A 20,002-nucleotide genomic window follows, 5' to 3' on the forward strand; every position below is an offset into this window, starting at 1 on the left:
TTAAATAGTTGCTTTCCACAGAAGAAAGTTTCTCCTAAGGAAAGGAACCATTTATTAAGTTGCCTGATGAAGACTTCTGGTTTTAACCAACCATATGTCCAAAACTTTAGCATGTCCAGTGTCGCAACCAAGTAAATTTGTTAAAATCTATCTCTATAGTAGTAAGTTATAAAAATATATGCCAATTAAGCTACACAGAATATTCTGCATTTCATTCTAGCGAGAATTCGTCAGGAATAAGCAGAATATTCTGTGTAGCTTAATTGCCACATATTTTTATAACTTACTACCTAGCTCTACCTATGTATTGAGCACTATTGAAGTAAATACTGAAAATTTATGCATAAAATTATATCATTATGTGATAAAATTAATTAGTCATATATATATATATATATATATATATATATATATATATATATATATATATATATATATATATCCATCTATATAGATATATATATATATAAGCCTGACGAAATCTAATGAGGAAGAAACGCGGAATATTCTGTGTAACTTAATTGCCATATATATTTTCAAAACTTACTACCTAGCTTTGCTTATGTATTGAGCACTGTTGAAGTAAATACTGAAAATTATACATATATATAAGTGACCTTGTCTGTCTGAGGAACGGTTTCTACCAAACTCCTGTCATTTTTGGACTATACATTTGAAACTTGATATATAGGGGGATTTGGACCTGTGAAATAAATTCGATTTGGTCTTTAGCCGGTAAAAATAGTTGCTAAGTCGTCAAAATTGAAAAGCAACATTTATAGATTGCCTATGAATATCATTTTGTTAACTAAGTTTCCTCTCAGGATATAAGCCATTCATTGAAACTCCATGGAATAAGGAAAAAATTTTTAATTTTTGTATTCCTTGTCAAAAAATAAATTTGTTGTAAATTCTGATTTACAGAATTTAAATCCAATTTTCTGTGCATGAATATATATATATATATATATATTCATGCGTGCGCGCACACACACACACACAAGTTGGAGACGTGTTGACATAATATTAAAGATGTATGCAAATGAAAGAATCCAAACAAAAATAAAATCTGAGAAAGTCATTAAAAAAAAAAAAATAAATTAAAAAAAAATAAAAATATTTCCCGAATTTCCGAGTCATGAATCCAAAAATAGAAGCACGCAAGGATTTTTCCATGTTGATGAAACAGAATCTAAGAAGATTTCTATGGATAAAAGATGGGGAAGATTTCATGGTAGTCGGCATAGCAACAAGTGCATTGCAGCCACCGCTCTTGCTGCTGCTGGAATCAAGAGAGTGGAAATCCCAGTTGGTAAACTGGATGATTTCAAACAATATTCCGCAGAGAAAGGAATCATTGTCCGGAAACGCAGAATTGGAATTAACATAAGTGCGCGTTTTTGTCATCTTTGGGGGTGGGAGGGGGGGGGGAGATTTTAAACAACCTGATGAACATGGAAACGTGATATTTAATTACAAAATTAAGGTTTCTTTTTATAGTTAATTACATTTAAGGCATTCATAATAGCATGCATGCATATATATGTGTAGCTCTAAAATGATATGTTAAAATATATATTTGGGGGGGGGTATTATATATTTTAATAATCCTAAACAAGTCATAGTCTGATTGAAATGAAGAACCAATTCAAATATACATTATTTAACGACATTCATACACGAATGGTTAAACTGGATCCTTCCAGCAAACAACATTCTGGATGAACGCAGACTATGCACAACGGTTTGTAACAGATAGCCAGTCACGGGACCAGCGGTGAAAACTGCAAACCTGTTGACCAGAGGTATGCTTGATGTTGGATTTGATACTAAGTATAGAGACTTACAAATGTTGGTTTACGATAAACAGAAGTAAGAAAACAAGTGACCGTTTTGCTAAGCGAATTTCTTTGTCTGTACACCAGTATCATTTTGCATTGAATCCACACGTTTTTTTCAACCAGACCTATGTTGTCGTCCATTTGCAAAGATGTTCTCCCCTCTCACCATAATAATTCTATTTATTTATTCAAATGTAGTTGTAGTGCACACTACGTTGGGCAAACACCACAAAGATTGGATTCTCGTTTTAAACAACACATACTATCAAAGATTCGGTATGCAAATTTTTCACCTTCGGATGTTCTGAGTAATACATATGGTTCTTCGATTTGCGAGCACCTCATAAACAACTATGCATGTGCCTCGAATTTCAGTGCGGAGATGTTTACGATCTTGACTAAGTCGCACTCACCCTTTCATCTAAAAATTCTAGAAACTATTTTTATTAAGTTCTTGAGATCTTCTCTTTGCAAGCAAAAAGAAAGTCTTTTAGGACTTAATTTAGTTTTTATGTAATTTTTCCCTCCTGCTTATTTTTCGTTTCTTGTTTGTTTTTTTTGTTTTTTACTCCCCCGCCATATTCATGACTTTCTTTTTTTTTTTAATCGTATTTTCCTCGATTTAGCTCTGTTGAGCTAGGAAAGAAACCTGGTTAGCGAACCTTTATTTTCATTTTATTTTTTTTTTTAATCATCATGTTGATTGGTCTGTATTTAGCCATTATTAAATTTTGTACCCCCCCGCCCCCCCCAAAAGTTTCATACGTTTTATATATATATATATATATATATATATATATGTGAACAAATGATTAATAAAACATGTTAAAAGACATTTTGAAAAAGAGTTAAAAACATTTAATTTTAAAAAAGGAAACACAAGATCAGTGGATGGTCCTTAATCCGCGGAGTTTCGAAGAAATACTCTCCTTCTCATCAGAGGGCAGGAATTAGCAAAATGCAGGATAGGATATTGCATATAAAAGTATTTAATGAAACTACAAGTAAGTCACAGATCTTACTTGGTTAAAGAATGGATGAATTTAAAAAATTTTTTTGAATTCATCCAGCCTTGACAGACGTGTTTTTAAATATTCTCTCCAGTGCTTTTCTTTTAATGATTTGGAATTCATTCCATTTGCGCTTTTTTCCAAGGAACTCTGCCTTTTGGATTATTTTGACCATTTGGAATTTACCCATTGGATTGAAATTTTAAATTCGACCGTTTTGGATTTTACCATTTTTGGATTTTTACCCTTCACCAGACTATTCATTCATGTGAAATCTTTTTATCATTTTTCTTTTGCCTCCTGTTCCCCTTACCTCACCCTTTTTTCTTTAACCAAGTAAGATCTGTGACTTACTTGTAGTTTCATTAAATACTTTTATATGCAAAATCCTATCCTGCATTTTGCTAATTCCTGCCCTCTGATGAGAAGGAGAGTATTTCTTCGAAACTACGCGGATTAAGGACTATCCACTGATCTTGTGTTTCCTTTTTTAAAATTAAATATGTTTTTAACTCTTTTTCAAGATGTCTTTACACATGTTTTATTAATCATTTGTTCATATTATAAGCTCTATTTCCTTTTCGGTTTTATTGAGCTTTTACATCTGGCTGAGTTTATTTTACTTGTAAATATTAACTCTTTAATATTTATAATATATTTTAAGTTTACCATTTTGATTACCTTGGTAAACTTATTGTAATTTTTATTTATATATATATATATATATATATATATATATATATATATTGGTGCAATATAATGATTCTCCAAGTTCCAAATATCAAGTTTTCTACATTTATGACTTTTCAAAAGGTAGCCAGCACAATATTATTTCGTGCTGCAACAAGTCCACAAAATTATGTTTTTGCTGCATATTTAGTTACATATTCATTAAAAATCTTAGGGGAAAAAAATTTGAACAACTTACATGATTCATACAACCGACACACTACCATGTTTCTCGTTACCAAAATTTATATGAAAAAGTTTTTGATTATAAAAAACTAAGATTTTCTAATCCATTATGATTGGTATATACAAATTGAGTAAGGTTTCAAGTAAATGATTAGCATATATATATATATATATATATATATATATATATATATATATATATATATATATGCTAGCAGGGAGACCCGACGTTGCCCAGGATTGAATAAGAATCAATAAATGTTTCACACCATACTTTTATTATCATCGAAATCTGTGAAATTGCCCATTTTTCAATCAAATCGATTGATTGCACTGGAAGTAAACTTCACATGTCTTCCTGCCATAAATTAAACCACAATACATTGTAGTCTACATTGCACTGTAGAGAACCTGTTGCTGATTTTATTAAATTATTTTTTATATAATGGCTTGAATCAAAGTTTAAAATGCAAATGTCAAGTATCATGGTTCAATTGGGTTCATTTCACACACACCCATCCTATAACAAAAAACCTACTGTTGATTTTATATGACAGGTCCTTTTGCTTGTATGGTGATAAAACTTCTTAAATGCACTGTATGACATGCAAAAGTGTAATGTGAACAGACATCTTGCTGCTCAACTTCCTACATAGTATTGCTGTAAAGTTAACTCCAAATAGTAGCTCCTTATATCAGAGTGGCACTGTGTCTTAGTTTGGGGTGAAATAAGAGAAGAAAAAAAAATGCCTTGTAGATTAAATAAGAGATTCTGTTCAAAATTTGGAGATCGAAAAATATGACTCCTAGCATACTGACTCCGACTTATTCCTAATATGAAACTGCTTAAAACTACAATTATACAGGGTGGAATGATAAAATTATCACACTAGGATAGACAACATGATTCCATTTCCGTTTGATTAAAACTGGTTTTCTTTTCTTGTTGCAGGCCATCTACTAGTTAGCCAGTTCCCTGACTGTATGACATGCAAAAATTCAAGTGTAATGTGAACAAATTCCAAGAGCCTTCTATCATGCCTGAAAATGACAAAGTTCAATGAGAGAGATTGGAGATGTGCTACTGTACAACTCATGCTCTACACTGATCCAAGTTATGACAACAGGACCATTGCCAGCACCCTCAAAATGCACCGCTAGATTGCCACGAATAACAGGGACATGCCTAGCATGATGAAAACAAAGTTTCCAGTCACAGTTATGGTCTTTGGTGTAGTTTCAAGTGAGAGCCACGTCATACCACGTCACATCTTCGAAGTCGGCTTGAAAGTCAACATCAAAGTGTACCTGGATGTGCTGAAGAGCGTGGTGATCCCCTGATGCAATCAGGTGGCTGCTGGAAGACCCTGGCTGTGATTTCAAGTTTGTACCCTTCTCTCATTGGTCTCCCTCCTCCTCCGACCTAAACCCACAAGACTACTTTGTTTGGTCATGTCGAGAAAATCACTAACATGACTTCCCACAGCACCAAAGCCAGCTTGATCGCCTCCATCTGCTGAGTATTCACGGACCTCCCAACAACGCTTGTGGAAAAGGCATGCTCCCAGTTCCGAACCTGTATCGAGGCAGTGTTTGAGGCTGAAGGCTACACTGAATAGATGTCAGCTCTACAACATAATTAAGTTACACGAATTGATGCTTTCGAAGTTTTTTTAGGGCGACACTTTTATCGTTCCATCCTGCATTTAAAAAAAAAAATTTATTTTTTTTAAATACAGGATGGAACGATAATTTTTTTTAAACAGCTGTTAATAATCATTCAATTCTTCAAAGAAATAAAAACTAACACTTTTTTATTTAACTCAATATTCCACCACAACCCCAAAAATGTCAACACAAAAGAAAACGAAACAAGAAATATCCAAGAAATGTACACAAATTTCAATATCGATACAGAATCGATAAGATCTTACAATATGATACATTAAAATTGATCGTTATTTCTACAAAAAAAAAAGAAAAAAAAAAAAAGAAAAAAAAAAAAAAAAAAGGGACAATTTCAAGATCAATAATTGAGACAAATATCAGCTTTATCTATTTGATCAGAGCAGAGTGCATTATCAATTTTAATCTTCCAATCATATTGATCACACAACATTAATATCAAGACATATTAAACTACATTGTTTTTAGTCAAAAGGAAATATAAGCTTTATCGATTTTTTTAAAGTCATATGAATCGTCAATTTTAATCTCTGAATGATCGCACATTAAGTTGGTTGGTTGTTTTTGTTTTACGGCATATCAACCCTTTTCAGGTTATTTAATGCCGAATCCGGTCCTGGATATGACCTAAAACTATATCCGATGGTGAGGCCCCACCTTGCGGGCCTTGGAGAGTGTGGAGCCACCCTTTAATTGCCATTGCTCCCAGGTCTGCTTTGACCCGGAGTGGTAGTACCTGTTAGGGTCCCAAATATGGGTTAAATAGAATCCGACTTAAAAAAAAAATATATACTCCATTAAAAATCGTTCCTCAAAATAACTAGATTCGGCATTAAATAACCTGAAAAAGGTTTATACGCCGTAAAACAAAAACAACCAACCATTAATCCCGAATCCAGTGATTTTGAAGAAAAAGTCTTTAATAGAATATATTTGTATTTTTTTTTCAAGTCGGTTTCTATTCAACCCATAGTTGGGATCTTAACAGGTACTACCACTCCAGGTTAGAATGGACCTGGGAGCAATGGCAATTAAGAGGTGGCTCCACACTCCCTAAAGTCCGCAAGCTGGGGCCTCACCATCGGACATAGTTTAAGGTCATATCCAGGACCCTCACACATTAAGAGATTATATATTAGTGTTGGGACGATTATTTGGAATTGGGGGGGGGGGGAATAAAAAAAAAATCAAAACTTTTGCTGATATCAGAATCAGTAAAATGTGTGCCTATTTTCCGATGCCAAAAACGATTCCTTTGTCTTTTTTATTTGATTTTTTTTTTTTTAAGCAAAACCTTCCACTGCTGGTAGAAATAATAAAATAAATATTTCTTAATTTTAAGCTACCACTCCCCCCCCCCAAGTGTATTTTTTACGTTTTGAGAAAATATATGCACATTTAACATGTGTTTTTATTGAAATCCTGACAAAATAAAAACTTTATAGTTAAATATTTAAAGATTTATAAAGAATCAGAATCGGTAATTTAGTACGGAATCAGTAATTGTATCGGAATCGGGAGAAATATTGGAATCGTCCTATCACTAATATATAAAATATTTTTATTTATATAGCCAAATATTACATAGTCGCTAGACTGAACATGCTAACGTTTCAGACAATTGGCCGGCAAAGACCAAAAGTCCTCGTCAGGCAACGTAATAAAGTTTGTGTACCAATAAAAAGCGTCTGGTTCTCAAATGAGAGAATTGAAGAAATATATTTATTTTAATAAAAATAAAACGTTAAATTTAAAAGGAGTGGGGGTGGGAGGTTAAGTAACATTTTTAGACTCCAGACATAGAAAGTGGAAGGGAGGGGAAGGACGTTAAGACTTAACAGAATAAGAAGAAAAAAATGAAATAAAATAAATATAAAAACAAAAGAAAGAACAGAAAAACGGAAGAATTAAAAAAAAAGAGTCAGTGTGATTACTTTGTCATAAGAAATGGGAGTGGGGGAGGGGCGAACACATTTGAAATCATATATGAAGAAAGGGCTGGGAGGAAGAGTGGAAAAAAGGAATTCTGTCAAGTCGTAAAGGAAATATCAAGAAGGAAAGAGGCCGGCTCAAGGGGATGGGGGTGGATAAAGGCAAATGTGCACACAGAGCTTGATGGGAGGATTCTAATATCCCCACCCCCAATTCCAATACAATTATCGATTCCGATTCTTTATAAATCTCTAAATATTTACAGGGCTCTACGGACAAATTTATCTTTAGTTGACCTTTGAAAACTAAATATTTTTGTTTACTAGCCAAATAGAAAAGTTACTAGCCAACCCCACATGATTTTTAGAATATGACATCTTAGTTCCGTGATGAGTATGTACATCATACAGATTTTCCTGTGTTTTTTTTTAAATAAGTGTAATTCTAAATATACAACAAATTTTATGTTGATACTTGAACGTATAAATATTCTAATTTCTTAAGACGTCTTTTTAAACAGCCTTCGTTAAAAAAAAAAGAGTATATTGTTTTATTAAACTTTTGTTTAAACAATTAAATTTGTTCGTTTTATAAAAAAAATGTTGAAAAGATATTTTTCACTCAGTAGTGAGTGAGCTTTGTCAGTGAAAGAAATACAATCACCAAAAGATAAGCATTTCATTATTTCTAGTCGCCACTTTGAAAAAAAAAAAAAAAAAAAAAAAAAAATCACTGGTAAATGCAACTGTTTCACTGGTAATGTAGAGCCCTGATTTAACTATCAACTTGTTACCCCCCCCTCTCCCGATTATCGTTAATGTGCATATATTTTCTCAAACATACAAAACATACTTGTTAGGGGAAGGGAATTTTAGCTTCACTGGTAGTTTATGATTATTAAATATTTATTACTACCACTTTTTTGTTTGTTGTTCAGTCGAAGTTCTCAAATCAAAGGGTCCCACTACCTGAGGCTAACACTTAAACCCTCTACGAAATACATAGATATTCGCATGTTCCATTAAAGTTCTTTATCTCTCAAACAAATAGTTAGTAAAGAAATTGAGAACATAATTTTCCTCTCCCCAATTAACAATTTTCATACGTTGTAGTATATCTTTCGTTTTGGTCTCTTAGTCTTACTGGATTCCAGGACGAGAATTTATCTAGTCTGGTGGAGTATCCAGCTTTGTGTTATTACTTGAAGTAACTTGGTGAAGGTGCACCATTCCTCATAGAAGCTAATGCGGGTTAGCCATAGAAAGGAGATCTTATTTGGGCTGTGAATACTATGTGATTTTGAATATTTGGTCAGGGTTTACTTTTACAGAAAAAGTATCCTACTGCCAGGTTGTTCTGACAAACCCCTGTACATAGACGCCTTAGACACTCGAGGACAGTGTCTAGTAGGCATTCAAGTTCTCACCTATTTATTTTTACTACCAGCAGTGGAAGATTTAGTTTTAAACAAAATAAAATTTGAACAAAAGATAATTAAAGAACTCGTTTTTGGCATCGGAAGATAGGCATAAAATGTTCCTATCTGATATCTCAAAAGTTCTAATTTTTTTCGATAAATCATCCTAACACTAATATATATATATATATATATATATATATATATATAAAGATCCTCTCTTTGAAAATCTATGGTTTAAGGATTTCGCTTCATTTTAATTCCTTGCTTGAACTTTTGACAAATTAATAAATATAATTTATTCAATTTTTATTTTCATGAAATTGCATTGCTATGATGACTGAACTTATGCATTTGTGAACTAAAAATTTTTTCTCCCCTTTCAAATATTACCGGTGTGAGACTAAGACAGCAACCCCTGCCATGGACATATATCAAAAGAAGAGATTTGTCATTGAATTTCTGGCTAAAGTGCATTGAGAATGGTGGTGACTATGTAGAAAAATAAATTTTTGCGCAAAAAAAAAAACAAAAAAAAAAACGTGCTTGTCTAAATGGCATCACTAGTCTACGTAGCTCTTCAACTTTTGGAGTTAAAAAGAAAATAGGAGGTTTTACTATTGGAATGACTTGTATTAGTAGCTCTATTTATTAATGAGCACTATTATGTAAACCTGGTGGATGTTCTCTGGATTTTTGTCCTACACCAGAAACGGATGGAAACACAGAAGTAATGAATTATTTTCACAGTTAGAGATCAATAGCTTCTCTTGATTATATATAAATATTAGCAGATGTACCTAGTGTTGCCTGGTATTAAACCAAACGTTAAATTCCTTTAAAAAAAAAAAAAAAAAAAAAAAATGAATAAAGAAATAAGTAAATAAAAAAGGGAAAGAAACTGAGACATGTGCATGCGAGAATTGTTTTTTTCTAAACATTTTACTTAACATAAGACGAACCAATAAAAATCTGATGACCCTCGCCCCCAGTATTTTTTACTTCATTTTTCAATTGACCCCTTAGCATCCCTTTTTTCCAGATGAAAACTGATTAAAGACTTTTCCAGATGTCTGAATACCCTATATACCAAATTACGAGCCTGTAGATCAAAAAATTCGTTGAGTATATAGGTTAAGAGTTGTCTTCGCACACACACATTTTCACTTATAGATATATAGATCTATATAGTAGTCCAGCTTAAGACCAATTTTCATTTGATATTGTTGTACCATGTTATTGACAATATAATAGCCTATTTTGCTAGAATTAAAAAAAAATTACTCTGTTCAGCTTAGACGACTGCTAATATGAAACATTCTGAAATAATCACCAGCAAGGGAGATAACTCATTTTAAATTGAAGAATAGTTGGTATATTTAAATTAATCATTATTTCTACGATAAAAAATATATGGGACGATTCCAAATATTGACTGATGATCAATAATTGAAGGAAATATCAGATTTATCTGATTGAAGTCTAGTGCAGCATCAATTTTAATCTTCCAATAATATTGATCACACAAGATCAATATAGACATCACATTAAATATACATACAACTCAGGATAAAAAGGGACATTAAACAAAGTTAGCAGACCTAAAACCGTTGGCTTAATCCAAGGTCGTATGATAATAGTGTTTCATGTGGAAATCACAGTGCAAAAATATATACTAGCAAGACACATAGCCCAGCATTGCCCGGGAAAATTGAAGAGACCAAGAATTGCAACTCTCAGAAGTTACTTGAAAGACTATTTTCACCCAAAATACTAACCATTTATCCATGATATAAAAAATATTTGTAAATCGAACAGTGATATAATATTATATTTATGTCTCCAAGTAGAGTGAAAAGCATATCTTATTTTTTTTCTTTTATTAATATTATTGGAATTTTTTCCTTGTACACATTTTTGTGAATTATTCCATGGATTTCTGCCTTTGGATTATTATGCACCATCTTCTTCCAATTACGGGATTTCCTTGGATTTTACTTGTGCAAATGGAAATTCAATTAACTTTCTGGAAGTTATACATTTGGATTTTACCGTCACTGGATTATTTATCTTCCACCAGACTATCCATTCATGTGTAATCACTTTTTTCTTCACTATATTCCCTCTGCTTCACTTCTTTTATTTTCAAGTAAGATCTTTGACTTACTTGTTGTTTCATCAAATACTTTTGCATGCAAAATCCGATCCCACATTTTGCTAATTCCTACTCTCTGATGAGAAGGAAAGTATTTCTTCGAAACTCCGCGGATTAAGGACTATCCACTTATCTAGCGTTTCCTTTTCAGATTAAATATGTTTTTAACTCATTTCAAAGTGTTTTTTTAACATGTTTTATTAACTGTTGCTTATATATATATATATATATATATATATATATATATACACACACACAGACACACAAACAGATTAGCAGGGCACTCAGCATTGCTTGCTCATAAAATACGCTTAAATATGATATTTTGATTAATGTACATTTCATATTTATTATATTAGACCCAATATATAGTAATGATTTAAAAAGTGACTTGTGCGCCACCAAAACGTTTAGCTTACAATATATTTTTCCTTTGATATTCATGACTGTGCTATGAAGACATGCTTGCTGCAAGGCTAAAAATAAAAACATGAACCAATAGCTATTACGTTACGCATGCATATTCGTAATGCCATTGTTCAACTTTCACCTGGCAAATTTCATTTTTTTTTTTTTTCAATTTTCGCACCTTTGTACCAATTTTCTCCAGGCTAAAACCCAAATATAAAGTTTTGCATGAGTTCAAATACCTTATATATGACGTTTCATGTCTGTAGACCAAAAACAGAGTTTGGTATGCAAAATTTTTAAACAAAAATATACATGCATACATAAATATATATAGAAAGAGTTTGTGTTCATTTTAAACCTTCTACACATATATTGTGCAAGTATAAATCATATAAAATATTTGCATGAATGTAATTACATGTAATAGTTAACTAAAAATTATCATCTATATCTATAATATAAAGCTGAATGTATGTGGGTGTGTGGTCACGAATAGGCTCCTATATGATTGACTATTTAAAAAAAAACTGATTACATAGATGTATCGAGGATCAGGAATGGGTATGTTTGATTTGGCAGGACGGTGGTTCATAAAAATTGTGGGGTCTGCGTTTGCACCTGGTCCCCAAAGTATGGAAATAAAAAATTTAAAAATTAAAAAAAAAAAAGTTTACAAGTGTGTTTGATATAGATGTACATAAGAATACTTTGATAAGTATGTTTCAACTTAAATAAGGATGGTATAATAAAATTGTGGGGTCTGCGTTCACATCTGGCCCCCATAGAATGGAAATGGGCACAAACTTTAATAAAGACTTTTCATATCTTTCTGCGTAAGTATTCTTGGATAATTATGTTTCAGTTTGAAGAAATATAGTATAATAAAATTATGGGGTGTCCGTTCACATCTGACCTCCATAGAATGGAAATATGTCACAAAGTTTAACAAGGTTTTTTTAATATAATCCACAGAATATTGTGATAAGTGTTTCAGTGTGAACAGGTATGGTATAATAAATTATGGGATTTATATATTTTATTTTTATTTTTATCATATTTTGCTTTGGTTTTGATACCCCCAAATTGGAAGCTATCTCTTTACCACCCTTCCTTTTGATACCCTATCATCTATATATATAAAAGCGAAAATGTATGTATGTATGTATGTATGTGTGTGTGTTCGCTTTTTCTGTATGTCAACAAAAGGCTTTTTTCAAAGAAGCGGTCGTTCGCTTCACAACTTTTTAAAACTTTATATCACATATAAATCGTAATATTTCACAGTTAACAACGAAGCTCGCCTGTGTATTTAATTTGCTCGATTTCGGGGAGATAAATATTCAATATTTGTCGCTCGCCGCATGTGAGTTAGTCTTTTTCCTATAACATCTTGAGGGGGGGGGCGTTCAGCAGTAAATGAACACTATCCCACAGTCAAACTTGACCTCATTAACTCATTAAAACGGGCACCTGCTAAATCCAAGTAATTAAATAAATTCAAACGTGTTTTCGTTAGCATCTCGCGGTGGGGCAATGGTTAACGTCACACGTTTTTTTTCTTTTTTCACAATTTAATTTACAACTTTGCCTCAAGGGTTCAGGTTTGATCCTCATACTTACTTTTTTTTTTTAACCCACCCCCACCTCCAAACACCTGGGAAACGCCAGGTACCCGTCGCTAGTACTTTCATAAATTAGAGTCCATTTTCTGTAGGCTGTTTTTGAACCCAGTCAACGACGGGTACTTTTGCTAGTATATGTATAAAAGGCAAAATAGGCGCGCAAGTTTTTGTTTGTCCAAGAAAGGCTTTTTTTCGCCAGGTGGGGTTACTATCGCTTAGAACTTTATATACCGTGCAGATCATAATATGTTGCAGCTAGATTTATGCATGTCTGCTTTTAAAAAATTTATTGCTATTTCGCCTTCTCACGTGTTGGTTGGCTTTTTCGTATAAAAGCTAAACTGATGTGAAACTAAGGAGAAGTCGTTGGCCTTCGGGGCCGGGAGCGTCCAGAAAGCAATGGACGTTTGGTCAATGTTGGTGAAAACCGTCATATCAGACAATTGCTTTCATTCGGACACTTCCCTAATAAAGGGGGAGCTGGTTTCCCCCAACACGTTGGGGGGAACAAAACCAGACAAAGTTGGGTAAAAAACAAACTCAAAAGAACTATCCCGCAGTTAAAATTAAGTGCGGAATTTAATTTCCTTTAACCTAATTAAATTCGCCGCACACCCGCCACTTGTGCGTTTATAAACGTTAAAATGAAATTGTTTTTAGTTACTTTCCTTTCATGGGCGAGCAGTAAGTTATCAAGTTTTTCGCCTCAATGTTCCAGGTTCAATCCTACCTACCTACCAAAACTTAAAAAAAAATTTTTTCCGATTTTTTAAACAAGTTTTTTTATTTTACTTTTCCGATTTTTTAAAAGAAGTTTAACATAAGGTTTGGATCTACCCCCCCCCCAACACACACACAAACACCCTGGCAACGCAGGATACCCCCGCTAGTCCCATAAGAAATCTGAAAAAACTAATAGGGAATTAACGTTTGGCTTACGATATGCTTTTTCCTTTGTCATTAATGCCTGAGCTATGAAGACATGTTTGCTGCAAGGCTAAAAATTAAAACATGAACAAATAGCTATTACGTTATGCATGCATATTAGTCATTCGACTTTCACCTTGCAAATTTCATTTTTTTTTAATTTTCACACTTTTGCATTTGGCTAAAACGCAAATATAAAGTTTTGCATGAGTTCGAATACTCTATGTATTAAGTTTCATGTCTGTAGATCAAAAACTGACAGAGGAGCTTGGAAGTTTTTAAACAAATACAAAGTGTGGAAGCATCCTGTAGATTATGTAGCCAGACTTTGTGGGCACCATATATATATATATATATATATATATATAGGGTGCCCACATACATAATGTAGCCAGACTTTGTAGAAAAGTGCCCAGTTGAAGTGAAGATATTAATGATTTTAGCCAATTTTTTTATATTTGTCGTCTGAAAGGTCGAACTTCAAAAAGATACTGACCTTGTAAAAATCAGTCGCCCCTGTCGAAAAGTTTAGACAATCATGCAAACATATATACATACATACATTTATATATTAGTAACTAAAAATTTTCCACCCAAACCGATTAAAAAGCTTGCACTATATCTGATTACCATTTATGTAAAATTTCAAATGTTTACACCAGAAATCGTCTGAGTAATTTAGTAGAAACCGCGGAGGTCAAATTTTTAAAAACTTTGACTCCTATTATCACCCCTTAACATTTGTTTTGGGCTCAAATCAAGTTATTAAGTAACATGTCCAAAGAACCTATATCTAAAATTTGAAGTGTTTAGGCCCAAAATCGGCGGAGTAGTTTGGTAGAGTTCTCAAAGGTCAACTAATTGAACTTTGACCTCTAACAGCCAAATTTCTGACCCAAAATGGATTGCAAAGATTTCCCCAGATCTCAATATCCTGTTATCAAATTTCGAGTCTGTATGCTGAAAATTGACAGAGTTATTGCGTAGGGAAATGTACACAGACAGACATGCACACACGGACACTTTCGCAGATATATGGATTTATAAAAGGCAAAATGTATGTCCGGCAAAGGCTTTTTTCGCCAAGATTCTCTTACTATGTCTTAGAACTGTTCATATAGGCCTACCCCCTAGATCATAAAATGTCAGATTTGCGAAGCGCGTTCGCATCTATATTTATTTTGATCGACCACTGTATCGCCTGTTTATTTATACTAAAAAGCCGAACACAGTGAAACTAAATTTAAATGATATGCGTTCTCAGCTTTCGCGGCGGAATGTCCAGAAAGCAAAGCTTTTGATCAATGTGGTGAAAACCTTCATATCAGACAATTGCTTTCGTTTGAACAACCCCCCATTCTTTTATGGGGAGCTGGTTTTCAACCCAACATCTTGGGGGGAAACAAAACCAAAACAAACTTAACTACGGAATTGATGTCCGACCTAATTCACGTTTTAGTTAAATCATCACTTTTTTTTTTTTGCTTTTGCCTCAAGCATTCGGGTTCGAGCCTACCTCCCTCCCCCAAACATTTTTTTTTCTTCCAAACACCCGGGCATCGCCGGACCGTTTGTATTGTTTTTTTTTTGCTTGTTTGTTTTCCCCGATTGTTTTTACAAGTTTACACATTTTATTTTTATAATATTTAAATAGGGTCATTACTTCATTTTGTTTGATTTTACCCCCTCTCACTCTAACCCCAAACCACCCGGGCAACACCGAGTACCCAAGCTAGTATATATATATATATATATATATATATATATATATATATATATATAAGGCAAATGTGGCAGAGGCATTTTTGTATATCCAAGAAAGGCTTTTTTCGCCGGGTTCTCGGGGGGGGGGTACTATGTCTTAGAACTCTTTATATACTCCCTAGATCATAATATGCACAAATTGCGAACGTGCATCACGTCTAGGTTTATTTACATCAACTGTTATAAAATTCTTGCTATTTCGGCTTCTCACATGTTCGTTCGGCTTTTTCAGATAAAAGCGAAACTGATCTAGAACGAAGGTGCAGTTCCCAGCCTTCATGCTAGGAACGTCCGGAAAGCAATGGGCGTTTGATCAATATGGGGGAAACTCCTCATATCAGAAAATTACTATTCATATGAACACTCCTGTTTATGGGGAAATGGTTTCCCCCCAACATTTTCACAAAACAAAAAACTGGGAATTAAAACCAAAATAACTACTCTGCAGTAAAAGTTCACTGCGAGACTTCTATGGCATGATCATTAAAATCGCGTACCTGTCAATTTAACTTTTTCATTGTTAAATATGAACTGTTTATTTACTCTCCCTTCGTGGGTAAGTTATCAGGTTTTTTGCCTCAATGTTCCGGGTTCGACTCTACCTACTTAAAACTTTTTTTTGTTACCCTCTCCCAATACACACAACTAGAAACACCCGGGCAACGCCGGGTAACCCCGCTAGACTATATATATATATATAAAAGCGAAAATGTTTGTGTGTGTATTTGTATGTCTCGCAAAAACTTTCGACACGAGCCACGGATTTTCACCAGATAGGTATCATTTTAAAGCTCCAACCTCGCCCGACAAATATAAAAAAATTGGCCAAAAACATTAATTCCTTCGCTAGTCTATAATATAAATCTCACCTCTCTGTTTAAATGTATTTATGTATGCATGTCTGCCTAAAACTTTCGACAGAGGCGACAGATTTTTATGAGATCGGTATCGTTTTCTTTAACACTCAACTTTTCTAGAGGGAACGGTCACTTTTTTTGCCGATATTTTCGAAAGTCATCCCCTCTTTTTGATTGGTGATGGGTGCAACAGCAAATACGTCACTTTTTTTTTTCATGTTCTTTTCCTCCTTTGTGGTATGGGTTCGAGCCTGCCTGCCTACTACCACTTTTTATTTTTTGAACACACCTTCAAACACCAAGGATAGTTTATTATAAAACAAATAATTATCTGCCTCTGTGTGTATGTGTTCAACTAAAAGTTAACTACACAAGATGCATCTCATCTACAAAGCTGACATACTTTCTCACCAGAAAAATATTTTTTTAAGTATTCATTCTTTTGGGAGGCAAGTGGAAGAGATTTAATCCGAGGTGTCAACATAATATGAAAACTATTTTTTTAATGTTATGTAGTAATTTCTCTACAAATTTTTTTTTTTTTTTCAGAAAAAGTAACAGGGGGAGGGAGAAATAGATAGAGGAGAGAGAAAGAGCGCAAAGTTTAAAAAAAAAAAAAAAAAAAAGAAAAGAAAGTATGTTACACTTTTGAACTTTTGTTGTTCGTGCCCCAACCAACACTGGATAACCATACTAATTAAATTTGTTGTCTAAATATAGTTTGAGATACTATATATGAAAGACTTCCAAAAGTAATGCCTCCTTTTTTTTTTTTTTTTTTTAAATTCCGTCTGAATGGATCAGAAGGGATCGCAAATTGCATTGTTATGATGACTGAAACTATGCATTCATGACCTGAAAATTTCATCTATTGCAGATATTAGTATGAGATTAACTGAATTCCTAGCAAAAATGCATATAAAATGGTAGTGACTATGTAGAAAAATAAATTCTGCTGCACAAAAAGTTGCTCATTTTAATGGTACCACTTCTGTTTTTGTAGCTCTTCAACTTTTTAAGTTAAAATAAAAAAATTGGAGGCTTTACTTTTGGAACGACTCATATATATTAAGGTGAAGGGATTTATGTTTTTGGCCAATTTTTCAATATTTGTAGTCCAAAGGGTGGAGCTTCAAAATGATACTGATCTTGTGAAAACCTGTCGGCTCTGTCGAAAGTTTTAGGCAAACATACATACATACATACATTTATATATTGGTAACTAAAAATTTTTGATCCAAACCGATTAAAAACTTGCCCCATCTCTGAATACCCTTTATGTCAAATTTCAAATGTTTAGACCAGAAATTGTCTGAGTAATTTAGTAGAGACTGGAGACAGACATACATACATACATTTAAACAGACAGAGGAGATTTATATTATAGATGTTTCATATGGCTTACATAAATATGTCAAGGTTTTAATGATCTCTTCAGAGCAAACTCTTCTTCACCCACACACTTTTGTGAAAGAAGAGGGTAGAAGAAGAAATGGATGAATGCCAATAATATCGATCATACAAAATCTATTGCTCACTAATTTGCACAATATCGACAAGATGATGCTGTTCATCTGACGATGGAGAAGCCATTTCAGCAGCAGGTGACTGACAACATCTCACATCTAGTCGAAGTTGATAAGACAAAACTACCTGCACTCAACGGAAATATTATTAGAGCTGTCAGAAAAAAACAAAACAAATAAGAGTTGGTTAAATGGTTTCTATGTAGAGATAGTACGATAAACAACGCATGCACACACAAACACAGTCAATAAGACGCCAACACGAAAAGCTGATAAAGACAAAATTAGGTTTTGATGTATTAGTTCTAACATTATATGTTAAATACCAGTGGCAAGTGGAGGTTCAAAACGACTGGAAACAATGCCGAGATAAGCAGAGAGCACATACAGCGCCTAGAATTCCCAAATGGTCACCCATCTGGTACCAGCCAGGCTCAGCGTTGCTTAAGTTTGGTAATTTGACAAGAACCGGTGTGACAACGTGATTATGCCATATCAAAAAATTGGCCAAAAACATTAATTCCTTCACCCTTAAACTCGACCGTTTTGTACAAGGAGGGGTCGATTTTTTTCACCGACATTTTAGCAAGCCAACGTTACCGTTGGATTGACTTCGGTTAATTTCAACGCTTTTGACTTCCGGTCGAGTCATGGAGACATCGGCTAAGACGTCAGATTTTCTTTCATCTTCTTTTCCGGCACCCAGGCTAACACACACACACACACACACACACACACACACACACACACACACTAGCAGGCAGATGTGACGTTGCCTGGGATTGAATCAGGATCAACGAATGTTCCACACTTCCAATACTTTTATTGTCATGGAAATCGATCAAATTGCCCATTTTTCAATCATTGATTGATTACCTGCTCTAGTCGCCCTACCCATACACAAGAAGGAAGCTTCACATGCCTCTCTACAGTGACAGTCCACAATACATTGTAGTCTACATTGCACTGTAGAGAACCTATCGTTGATTTTATAAAATTATTTTTTTATATATAATGACTTGAATTAAAGATTAAAATGCAAAAGTCAAGCTTCCGCTTCAATTGTACTCTAAACAGAAACATTTATTTCAAACATGCCCGTGTCTTATCAAAGAACCGACTGTTGATTTTATATGTCAGGCCCCTCTGCTTGTGTGGTGATAAAACTTTTTAAATACACGTGTGGTGTTAGGATGTCTGAAGATGTTAACTTTAGTCCAAATCGGACTGTTCCTTCTTTGATATGATGTTGATTATCAGAGGTAATCCAATATAAAACCTATCCAAGAACACCCCCAGATACAAAGTACATTTGTGTGAAATTTCAAAAAATCGTCTTAGCCATTTTGGAGTCCATAGAAAACGAATTTACATGCACACACAAAGTGCCATATATATATATATATATATATATATATATATATTTCTCTATTTATACAAACATTAGCTCCATATGTGCATACATGTTTCAGTTGTGATTTGTTTCGAAATGCAATATTCTCTCTGCTTACATGTAAACGCTATATTTCAAAATTAATAAATATCAATTTATTATTGGAAGAAACAAATCATATACATTATACTTAACTTTATATATAGGAAAATCTTAATGTTTATACATGCATTACCAGCTGCTGGTTACTGTTTTATGAGGCATAAAAAGAATAGAGCATTACAGGCAGCTGATAATGCATATATAAGTATTAAGATATCCTTTACTTGATAGCTTGTGCGGATGGCATGATGAGCAAAAAGTTTTGTCTAATAGTATAATCTTCCTATAACTATGACATATCGGGCATGACAAGGGTGCTTCATAACAAATTTGATTCAATTCTATGTAATAGCTTTGGAGCATGGCTGTCTCTTATAACAGGCCAAGAGATGTAGCATTTAAAGTCTTTGACCAGAGACAAGTTTTATAATTAATCAGCGGATA

The 20,002-nt window shown here is 33.5% G+C and overlaps 1 protein-coding gene and 1 long non-coding RNA gene across 7 annotated transcripts in view; one reads left to right on the forward strand and one right to left on the reverse strand.

Moving 5' to 3' along the window:
- The window catches only part of LOC145247503 (uncharacterized), a 1,258,807-nt gene that overhangs the window by 339,741 nt on the left and 899,064 nt on the right, over nucleotides 1–20,002 (reverse strand). The window lies entirely within an intron of this gene.
- On the forward strand, nucleotides 1,120–4,914 carry LOC145247505 (uncharacterized). The gene is made up of 2 exons (XR_013863273.1): nucleotides 1,120–1,390; nucleotides 4,719–4,914. It is a non-coding gene; the product is annotated as an uncharacterized LOC145247505 (long non-coding RNA).

The sequence above is a fragment of the Euprymna scolopes genome, chromosome 25, assembly GCF_053919585.1.
Source record: "Euprymna scolopes isolate OS-2025 chromosome 25, ASM5391958v1, whole genome shotgun sequence".
Lineage (NCBI taxonomy): Eukaryota > Metazoa > Mollusca > Cephalopoda > Sepiida > Sepiolidae > Euprymna > Euprymna scolopes.